This window comes from Notamacropus eugenii, chromosome 3 (genome assembly GCF_028372415.1).
Source record: "Notamacropus eugenii isolate mMacEug1 chromosome 3, mMacEug1.pri_v2, whole genome shotgun sequence".
Lineage (NCBI taxonomy): Eukaryota > Metazoa > Chordata > Mammalia > Diprotodontia > Macropodidae > Notamacropus > Notamacropus eugenii.
The window spans coordinates 297,542,732-297,554,440 of NC_092874.1; the positions used below are offsets into that span (position 1 = coordinate 297,542,732).

General features: G+C 46.8%; 1 pseudogene; it reads left to right on the forward strand.

Moving 5' to 3' along the window:
• The first annotated feature begins 10,590 nt into the window (after positions 1–10,590).
• On the forward strand, positions 10,591–11,233 carry LOC140532092 (large ribosomal subunit protein eL29-like; annotated as a pseudogene).
• Positions 11,234–11,709: the final 476 nt, after the last annotated feature.

The window sequence follows — 11,709 nt, forward strand, 5'->3', positions numbered from 1 at the left end:
CATCAAAATCTCACTCTAGAAGTGCTAGAAATTCCTGGAAGAAGCAAAAAGTAATGAGAAGCTGTGCTTACTGACTGACTAGGTGTGATTTTCTGGGACCCCCTGAGAAGAGCCTGATGGGGGAGACGTTGAAGGGGAGGGATGGATTCCTCCAAAAGGAAAGCTGGCTGCACTGGGACAGAGAGGCGCTTTCCTAAAGAGTTTCTGAAGTGTCTCCCAGACGCTGAGGGTGGCTGCTCACCAGGGCCAAGCCTGCCAGCTTTGTGCCTGAGCTGGCCGTGACATCTTCTTGCAGGTGGCTTCCCTGGTGAAGCGCTGCCCCCACTCTCTCTCCAGCCTCCATTTGGAATGTCTCCCTTGGTGTCTTTACTGAATCTGGGGTTTTGACACTTGCCTTGGGATTGTTCTCAGGTCGCTTCGCACACACACAATTTCCTTCTCGCCATAGTTGTTAACTCTGAGGGAAAGGCCTGCTTTCCCTTCCATGTCTTTGTTTCCCCTCATCCCCAACAGCACCCAGTTCTGTGATCATTCTGGAGGGTGGATGGGGTCCAAGCTAACCATCAGATACTAACCCCACCCCTTAGGTCATGTGTTTCTTTAGTAAGAGCCCTCAATGGACAACTGGATTATTGAACTCATTTTACAAATGAGTAAACAGACAAGTGGTAAATTCTCCAGGGGTCCCCATACCACCAGGAAGAGCTTCCAAAGCAGGCCCTGGGCCTTCCTGTCCCCCAGCTCCCTCAGCTCCAACCTCACTGCCTCCTCAGGGATTTCTGAATTGTCAAGGATTGCACAAGCAAAGTTTCAGTGACAGAGGGCTGACACAAAAGGGAGGCTGTCCCAGCCTTAGGAGACATGGATGTCATGAACATGAATTAGACCACCCCTAACTCAGATTACAGACGAGACCAGGTTGTAGGGGATCTCAGCTTGGTTTCCTAGTCTATCCATGCTATAAAACCATCTCTAATATACCCAGCCTTGATTTTGGAGGGCCTGTGACCTTTGCCAGAAGCTGTATTCTGGGGGTTACTGCTTTCATTTCCAAGATGCTTGCTTGGGTCGTGGGACAGAGACCCCAGTGGATGTCTCTGCCAGTTGGGAGAACAAGAAGGCCTGGTTTGGCTAGCAGGGAGAGTTCCTACTAGACTTGTCCTAAAAAGCAAGAAACCACATGTCTCCCTGGCTAAGGAAGCCCATTTGGTCGACCCGTGAGCTTCTCTGAAGATAGGGTGCCCACTTGGCAAGGACAGGAAGAGGGAAATCGGCAGCAGCCAAGGCAGACAGCTGGCCTGATGTCCCTTGCTAGCTTCCACCCCCACATGGTAATCAAGTCTGCCCCACTGGAGTCTTTGAATGCCCACCCACTCGGGCATCAGCATCAGCTCTCACCCTCCCTCCCCCATGCTTGGGTGGAGTCTTTGCCCGAGGCCTCAAACAAAGCAGTACAGCTAGTAGTCAGGCTGTTGTGGATACAAACCTAACCACATCCCAGGGGAGGCCTGAAAAGGCTGTATGGGCACCCCCCAAATTGCCAAGGAAAGCCCCCGGTCTGCCAGGTAGCCTTATCTTCAGCATTCCAGTATCATAAAGACAGAGAATCTAAGCTCTTGACTATTCTGAATTCTACAGTCAAAGGGAAAAGCCAACCCTACCCTCTGTCATCATAATCTAATCCCTGCTCTGCCCTCCCCCCCTCAAAAAACCCCCATGTTTTGAACAGCACAAGGCATGGTTGCAGGCCCAGTAAAGGCAGAACTCTCTCTCTGCTACTACTTCCTATGCTGACCTACAACCATAGAATATGAGTATTGAAAGGGCCCTTGGAGATTTCAGAGGCAGTCACAGTACTGGCCCCCAATAAGGTGGCGCTCATCAAGAAGAGTCCTTTGTTTTCATGTGAGAGGATAAAAGCCCAGTTTAGAAAGATACTGCCTCATCTGCCATCACATGGTCACCAGCAGGGCCAGGGTGGTGTTAGAACCTGGGGCACCTGCCCCCTACATCCCTCTGCTTTATCCTGACTCACCCCACTCCATCCTGTTATGTGCAAATGAGAGCTGATTTTACCCAGAATCTCACTAGTCTCCCACAGTCTCCTGGGGACTGTCAGGCCAAGATGCTACCATCCCCCTGCCTTGAACCTTCACATGCCTCCCCAGCCAAGTGACTTTCATCTGAAGGCCACCTACTGTCTTGCTCTGGCAGTCACTGACCCACAGGGATGGACTCCCGTTGGCTCAGGCTGGTGAGCACACAGGATCTGCCCAGACTGTGAACAGAATTTGCAGGGCCAGAGATGGACAGACTCTTCCAGGCTGCCCAGAAAGGGCCTGGGGGATTGGTAAGGTTTCAACCACAAACATTGACACTTTTCAATAGCTCCAGCGTGGAGCAGCCTGGCCTTCTCTCATCTGCCCAGCGATGACCCACAACACCCTCCACAGTCCTTTTCAGGATCTGCTAACCCAACGAAAAGGGATCACTTGCACGTGCCGGGAGTCTGAGTTTGGTTCAGCTCTGCAAAGTTCAGGGGAAGTGGAGGGAAGTGGCCAGTGGCCTGAGAGGATTTCCTTCAGGGAGGAACTAGGAAGGGGGCCATGATGCTCCGGCAGGGTCACCCAGTGAGCCAGGGGCAGCAGGCCCTTCATCCTGGGAGGATCATCCCCGGGCTGGGGTTGCCCCACGTTAGAGGGTAAGCTGGAGGGCAGCTGGCCTCTGGCACTGGGAGGATGAGCCTGGCCAAGACCAGGCAAAGAGTGGGTGATGAGTCCCAGTCTGGCCAGCCAAGGGGGGCATCTGGGGCCAGGGGACAGGGTGCATCAGGTCTGGGCACGGGACTGTTGCCAGCTCTCCCACCCTCTCCAAATACACACAAGTCACACAGACACGTGTATGCACACACTCACTGGGAAAATCAACACAACTTTGGCCCAGAGGGAGGTGGAAAGGCATGCTAGGCCTTGGCACTGGGAAGTGAGTCCGGGCCTGGGCAACTCCATTTTGGGGTTGTTTGTGGGGAGAGGAAGCAAGGGGGCAAGCAGGCCTGGCACCGAGGGACCCAACTCAGTTACCGACATCCCTGGATGCTGGGGATTTGGGGGAGAGGTTAGGGGATGAACCAGAGGCAGCTGCACCAGGGGCAACTCTGGCGGGAGAGCTGTGCCCAGGTTTGGGGGGCAGACAAGGGGAGGGGCCGCCTCTGTGCCCAGGTTTGGGGGGGCGGCCGTGTCCTGGCACAGAGGAGGGCACCGTGCCCGAGCCGTGGCCCCTCCCCCGCCCCCTTCTCTCCCGGCCCTGACCCGCCCGGGTACATGCAGAGAAGGTACCTGCAGAAACGGCTCCGACCCTCCCCCGCCCGCCAGCCGCGATCGCGTCCGCGTCGGCCGCTACCGTGGACACGCGGGAGGAACATTGGGGGAACGCGGGGCGAACGTGGGGCGGGCGGACAATGGGGCGCGGGGGCAAAGCGGTGGCGAGCTGGGGCGGGGGCGCGCGCGGGGAGTGGGTCCACGTAAACCTCGTGTGTGAATTCCACAAGTACCTTAATATCTGTTTTATTTCTCAACATCCTTTATTTGGGTGCCGATTAGACTACCTTCTTATCCTCCCACTCCAGCTCTTAAAAAAATGGAAATAACTTGAGAATGGTTGGAATCATTCGATTTCCCATAATTAGGTCTAACTCGCTTCAATATTTTAGATTCAAGTGTAAATTTCTGCGTGTGTGTGTGTGTTTGTGTGTGTGTGTGTGTGTGTGTGCGTGCGTGCGAGTGCATTGCAAGCAAGCTATGTTGCAGGTAAGAGAAAGTACAAGGAAGGGATTGGCATAAATGAGCTGATACAATCTTCTCCTTTACTTCTATTTTCTCTTTTGAGGAGAATGATCTCTGGGATAGGAAGGATCGGACACCACAATGGATAATGGGGAATGGAAGCCCCAGATCAGTGTGGAGGTGGTAAGTCCATTCAGCTCTGTATAATCTGAGAAGTTCTTGCTACATTGTAGGGACTGAGATACAGAAAGAGCAGTGAAGTGGCCTCTGTCCTCAGAGAGCGTCTCTTCTGTTCCGTGTACATGAATGAGTCAGTATGAGGATGGCGAGAACCCTGACAACTGGGGCAGGGAAGGCATCGGACAAGAGGAGGCTGCTGAGATAGGAGCATGAGGATCCTGAGCAGTCTTAGCTATGGGCTCGCCACCAGGTGGTGACTTTTGGCCATGGCAATTCCTAAAACAAAAAGACAAAATTTGTGGGCATCCCTCTTGTAGGACTCCAGTGATAACAGACAGTGTCAGAAAAGGAAGCAGAAGGTGGCTATGAAATTGCAGCTTTGAACCTCATTTTCTTTTCTATTTAAAAAAATACTTCTTTTCAGCATTCACTTTTATAAGGTTTTGAGTTCCAGAATCATTTTCTCCTTTCGTCTCGCCTTCCCTTTCCACAAGACAGAAAACGCTCTGATATAGGCTATATGTGGACAATCATATTACGCGCGTTTCCACATTAGTCATGTTGTGAAAGAAGAATCAGAAGAAAAGGGAAAAACGAGAAAGAAAAACAGAGAAAAATAGTGCTCTTAAATCTGCAGTCAGACTTCACAGTTCTTTGTCTGGAGGTCGATGTCATTTCTTCCAACGAGTCTTTTGGAATTGTCTTAGAGCCTTGTACTTCTCAGAAGAACGAAGTCTATCAAAGTTACTTATCACACAAAGTGGCTGTTACTGTGTACAATGTTCTCGTAGTTCTGCTCACTTCACTCAGCATGAGTTCATGTGAGCCTTTCCAGGTTTTTCTGAAATCAGCCTACTCATCACTCTCATAGCACAGTAGTATTCCACTCCATTCATACACCCCAGCTTGTTCAGCCATTTCCCAATCGATGAGCATCCCTTCAATTTCCAATACTTTGCTCTCACAAAAAGCTGCTATAAACATTTTTGTGCATGTGGGTCCTTTCCCTTCTTTATGATCTCTTTGGAATACAGACCTAGTAGTGGTATTGCTGGGTCAAAGGGTACATATAACACAGTTGTATAGTCCTTTGGGTATAGTTTGAACTTCAGTTGAACTGCACTTCCTTAAATGTGAGATCCTTCTCCATTGATTCCTATTCAGCATTCCATTGGAGGATAGCATGTGTATCAATATTGACATTTTTGCTATAAATGAAGCCACAGAAATCAGGAAATGGAAGGATGGCTCACAGGCTCTTTGAGAAATCAAGAAAAGGATTGATATCATTGGATCTAACAAACAAGAAGTGACTCAGGTGATTCAGCCTACTTACTTTACAGATCTCATTAGCCAAACACAAATACAGCAGCTCCCGAAACCTCCTTGGAGCTTTGGAGTCAACATCAGAGCAAAAGATGAGGTCAAGAAATTCTATGAAAATAAACGGTCGATTTCTCCAGATGAAGTCAATATACACCTTGATATATGGTGATTTCAGTGCAAAGGTGGGCAGAGAAAATGGCAAAAAAGACATTGCAAAGTGTAACCTAGGATTAGGAAAGGAAAGAGTTCAGTCATCTATGTAGCAGAAATACTTCTTTCAGGAAGAGTTAGAAGAATTGAAAAAAATTTAATTGCAGGAATTTGAATCGTATATATTTATTATAAGGGTTTTTTTTTCCCATAAATAAGGGAGACCAGAGGTGGATTTTCGTTAAAATGAAAAAACATGAGTGGGGTGGCGGAGCCAAGATGGGGGACTAGAAAAACACACTTATGTAGGGTCTCCCCACACAGCCCACAAAATACCTGTAGAGAGGGACTCTCAACAAATCATGGAGCAGCAGAAGTGGAGAACAACAGAGTGGAGGAGATTTTCAGCCGACGGTGACCTGAAAGGCCCACAGAAACATCGTTTTAGCTGGACGCTGAGCGGAGCGTGGAGCCCAGCCTGGCCTTGCCCGCCTGATGTGGCGTGGAGCAACATGATGAGACTCTGGAAGGAGGACACCTCAGGAGTGGAATTTCCAGTTGTGGAATCTCCAGTTGCAGCAGCAGGTTCTCAGATCCCTCAACCCACAGGCGCCAAAGATCTGTGATGTGGTTTATTCAGTTGGCCAGGAAGGGAGCAGGGCCTTCCTATAGCTCCAGCAGCAGGCAGCAGCCACAGAGGGTGCACAGCAGCCCATACAGCGTAAAAACCCCTGGGGGCACTGAAGAGCTGAGTCTTACCTCAGCCCTGGGTGGAGGACCTGGCCTAGCTGGTCTTTGTCTCACACTGAATGGCGGCCCTGCCTGTTGGGGTCCCCTAGACCATTTACGGGAACCCCTGACCGCGACCCAAGGCTCTTGTCCAGCAAGAGGCCTTGATCTCGTGAGTAATGAAATGGGGCGGGAGACAAAGGTGGTGAAGACTCCGTTTATTTCATCTCATTCACATGCATATGTAGTCTTTATGTAAAACATTCCTAAGCCTTACGTTGAACCTATCAGCTATCACCTTTCACATTGAACCTATCACCTATCACCTTTCCTTATATGGGTGTCTTCTCCACTGGACATCCGGAGCCAGGACAAAGAACTGCCACGTTGCAAACAAAGACGAGACCCTTCCTCCTGAAATCCATCTAGTTCCACCCCTACTGACAAGCCCCTAGGTTATCTAGGCAGGCTCTCAGTGTGGCGTCCTGAAATGGATAGGGGTTGGCTCTAACTCGTCCCGTTACACCTGCCCATACAGCTTATCTGAAAATCAGCCCCCAGTGCTGACTTGATGGAACTGGAGGCTAGGTGGCTGTGGAGAGGTAATTGCTAAGATTCTGGACATAAAAATCCCTTTCTGCGTCCAGAGCAGCACATGCTTGATCGTGCCACCTTGGAGCAACTGAGATCTCACAGATTCTCAAAGTATACCCTACTCTTGACAAAGGACCCAAGAGTCAAGTAACTGGTTGGGAAAATGCTCAAAAAATGGAAAAAAAATAAGACCAGAGAAGGTTACTTTCTTGGTGAACAGATATCTCTTCCCATCCTTTCAGATGAGGAAGAACGAGGCTTACCATCAGGGAAAGACATAGAAGTCAAGGCTTCTGTATCCCAAACATCCAAAATCAACATTCAATGGGCTGAGGCCATGGAAGAGCTCAAAAAGGATTTTGAAAATCAAGTTAGAGAGGTGGAGGGAAAACTGGGAAGAGAAATGAGAGAGATGCAAGAAAAACAGGAAAAGCAGGTCAACACCTTGCTAAAAGAGACCCAAAAAGATGCTGAAGAAAATAACACCTTTAAAAATAGCCTAACTCAATTGGCAAAAGAGGTTCAAAAAGCCAATGAGGAGAAGAATGCTTGAAAAAGCAGAATCAGTCAAATGGAAAAGGATGTCCAAAAGCTCACTGAAGAAAATAGTTCTTTCAAAATTAGAATGGAACAGATGGAGGCTAATGACTTTATGAGAAACCAAGAAATCACAAAACAAAACCAAAAGAATGAACAAATGGAAGATAACATGAAATACCTCATTGGAAAAACACTGACCTAGAAAATAGATCCAGGAGAGACAATTTAAAAATTATGGGACTACCTGAAAGCCGTGATCAAAACAAGAGCCTGGACATCATCTTTCATGAAATTATCAAGGAAAACTGCCCTGATATTCTCGAATGAGAGGGCAAAATAAATATTGAAAGAATCCACCCATCACCACCTGAAAGACATCCAAAAAGAGAAACTCCTAGGAACATTGTGGCCAAATTCCAGAGTTCCCAGGTCAAGGAGAAAATATTGCAAGCAGCTGGAAAGAAACAATTCAAATATTGTGGCAATACAATCAGGATAACACAAGATCTAGCAGCCTCTACATTAAGGGATCAAAGGGCGTGGAATATGATATTCCCAAAGTCAAAGGAAGTAGGACCAAAACCAAGAATCACCTACCCAGCAAAACTGAGTATAATACTTCAGGGGAAACAATGGTCTTTCAACAAAATAGAGGACTTTCAAGCATTCTTGATGAAAAGACCAGAGCTGAAAAGAAAATCTGACTTTCAAACACAAGAATGAAGAGAAGCATGAAAAGGTAAACAGCAAAGAGAAGTCAAAGGGACTTACTAAAGTTGAACTGTTTACATTCCTACATGGAAAGACAATATTTGTAACTCTTGAAACTTTTCAGTATTTGGGGAGTTGGTAGGATTACACACACACACACACACACACACACACAGACACACACACACAGACACACGCACGCACACACACACAGAGCACAGAGTGAATTAAATAGGATGGGATCATATCTTAAAGAAATGAAATTAAGCAGCAAGAGAGAAATATATTGGGAGGAGAAAGGGAGAAATGGAATGGGGCAAATTATTTCTCATAAAAGAGGCAAGCAAAAGACTTTTCAGTGGAGGGAAAAAGAGGGGAGGAGAGAGAAAAACATGAAGCTTACTCTCATCACATTCGACTAAAGGAAGGAATAAAATGCACACTCGTTTTGGTATGAAAACCTATCCTACAATACAGGAAAGTGGGGGAGAATGGGATCAGCAGGGTGGGAGGGATGATAGAAGGGAGGGCAGTGGAAGGAGGGAGCAATTTGAAGTCAACACTTAGGGAGGGACAGGATCAAAAGAGAGAATAGAAGCAATGCGGAGCAGGATAGGATGGAGGGAAATATAGTTAGTCTTACACAACACGACTATTATGGAAGTCACTTGCAAAACTACACAGATATGGCCTATAGTGAATTGCTTGCCTTCCCAAAGGGAATGGTTGGGGAGGGAGGGATGAAGAGAAGTTGGAATTCAAAGTTTTAGGAACAATTGTCAAGTATTTTTCTTGCTACTAGGAAATAAGAAATACAGGTAATGGGGTATAGAAAGTTATCTGGCACTACAGGACAAAAGAGAAGATGGGGACAAGGGAAGGGCAAGAAGAGAGGGCAGACTGGTGATTGGGGCAATTAGAATGCTTGGCGTTTTAGGGGGAAGGGGAGAAATGGGGAGAAAATTTGGAACCCAAAATTTTGTGAAAATGAATGTTAAAAGTTAAATAAATAAATTAATTTAAAACACAAAAACAAAAAACATGAGTGTAGGAAATCCCTGGATGTGGCAAATGCCAAACAATCTCAGCCTAAAATGTATCTTAATGGATAAGAAATGATTGGTTATCGATGTGGGAATCATTTCTGAATAATCTTTGCAGTCAAATCATCTTGTTAAAGCAGAGGACAAAACCCCCAAATTAGAGAGAAAGATAAGATGGCATGCAATCCAAATAGCTTCAACTTGACCCACTCAAGTAAGTGAAAAGTGGTGAAAAGTAGGAAACAGAGGAAGGAAAGGGCAGAAATTGAATCAACATAAAGCAATTGCCACCTAGAGGAGGTCAAAATATCCTAGAAAATATTTAGCCAAGCACCACCTGATCCCATTATCAAATAGAGAAATGTGGCAACCAAGGGCAACACAGGTTTAGAACATGACCTCGTTCCCAAAACCTGAATTAGGGCGATGGAAGATCATGAAGAAAGATCCCCTCTGCCTTTATAAAAACGGAGAAAAATTGTGGAAGGAAAAGCTAAATTTCCAGCAATCTAGGTGTGAGATTGAACCACCCCGAGAGTATATATCAAAAACGAAACTGCCAAGGAGACAACAAAAATACTAAAAATGCAACAGATGTGTTGGTGTTTCTGTAAGAAATGAGGTTACCATTGACCACATTTGGATGTTTCTGTCCCTCATGTCCTCTGCTGGATTGAGGAATGTTTATTGATTGGGTACATTGTCTACAAGAGGCACATTCACTTCCTTTCTTTCACTCTCTTTACCCTCTGTAGTCTGGCCTCCAACCTCATTATTCCACCCAAACTGGTGACTTCTTGACTGTCCGATCCTCTCTCAGTCCCCTCTCAGTCCTCATCCTCCATCCATCGCTCTGCAGCTTTTAATAGGATCATTCAGTCAATAAATATTTATTAAATACTTATCATGCACCAGGTGTGTTAAAAGGTAGGAATAGAAAGAAAGACAAAAACAGGGTGCCTGCCCTCAAGGGCCTCACAATCTGATGAGAGAGACAACGTGCAAAAAATGAGTACAAAGAATGTACTGAAAAAGAGGAAAAAGTCAGCAGAAGACAGAATGAAGGCGAGTTGGGGGAGGTTTCTTGTAGAAGGTAAGATTTTAACTGGTGCTTGAAGGGAGCTAGGGAAGCAGAGAAAAGGAGGGACAACATTCCCAGCATGGAAGATGGACGGTCATGTGCAAGGAAGAGTCAGGAGGCCAGTGTCACTGGATTGAAGAAGTGGGGAGTGAAGTGCGAGACGAGTGGAAAGGCAGGAGAGGGCTAGGTTAGGGAGGGTTTTGAACTCTCGTTCAGAGAGGATTCTGTATTTGATCCTGGAGGCAATAGAGAGTCACAGGTTTATTGAGGAGTTGAGTGGCATAGACCTGCACCTCAGGAAAATCAGTTTGACAACTGGAAGGAGGAGGGAGAGACTTGAGGGAGGCACATCCACCAGGAAATACTGCAGTAGTGCAGGCATGACCTTTCCTGTCTCTAGCTTTGACTTCTTCTAGTGGGTGGAATGCCTGTTAGTGAAGGTTGTTGTATAAAGATGGCTAAGTCTAAGAACCATACCAGCCACAACCAATCACAAAAATGGCACAGAAATGGCATCAGGAAACCTAAGTCACGGTGATACATGTCTCTGAGATGGGTCAACTCCAAGTTTCTGAGAAACACATGCTTTGCCAAGAAACACAAGAAGGAGCTGAAGAAGATGTAAACCAAAAAAACCAAACAATTCCCAAGGTCCAAGCAGAAGCCATGAAGCCACCAAGGCCTTCGAGGTCAAACTTCTTAGGGCTAAGATCCCTGAGGCGAGTGCCCAGCATGCTGGCCACAAGATGGCCACTAAGCATCCAGGCCCTAGGGTTGCCACCAAACGTCCAGGCTTCAGGATCATGAAGCCTGACTCTAAGGCTCCAAAGCGCACTGACCTTAAGGTCACCAAGTCTGCCATCAAGGTCACCAAGTCTGATCCCACGGCAGCCAAGTCTGATTCTAAGGACACAGAGCCCAGTGATTCCAAGGCTGGGAAGCCTGCTGAGTCCAAACCCAAAGATGCTGGAGCTAAAATTGCTAGTCCCAAGCCTTCAAAAGAGATGTTTCAAAATGAAAGAACTTGTTTAAATCCTAAAACATCATTTTCCCCCAGCCATGGTATGATTCTTCACTACTTTGTACAAATAAAATAAATGGTGAGTCATAAGAAAACAACAGTGCACAGGAGATGAGGCCTGGACTAGGGTAGGGGCAGCATCAGAGAAGAAAGTTCTGTTTTTGAAAGATGCTGCAGAGGTGAGCCTGAGGAGAGATGGTGCCAAGGTGAAATCTGCAAGAGACGTTGAAGGGTGAAATCTGCATGACATATTGGAGAGGTGAAACCGATGAGAGATGCTGTAAAGATGAAATCTGTGAGAGATATTGGAGAGGTGAAATTGATGAGAGGTGCTGCAAAGCTGAAATGGACAAGAGATGTTGGAGAGGTGAAATTGATGACAAATGTTGCAAAGCTGAAATGGACAAGAGATGTTGGAGAGGTAAAACTGATCAGAGATGCTGCAAAGATGAAATCTGAGAGATGTTGAAGGGTGAAATCTGCAAGGGATGTTGGAGAGGTGAAACTGATGAGAGGTGCTGCAAAGCTGAAATCCACAAGAGATGTTGCAGA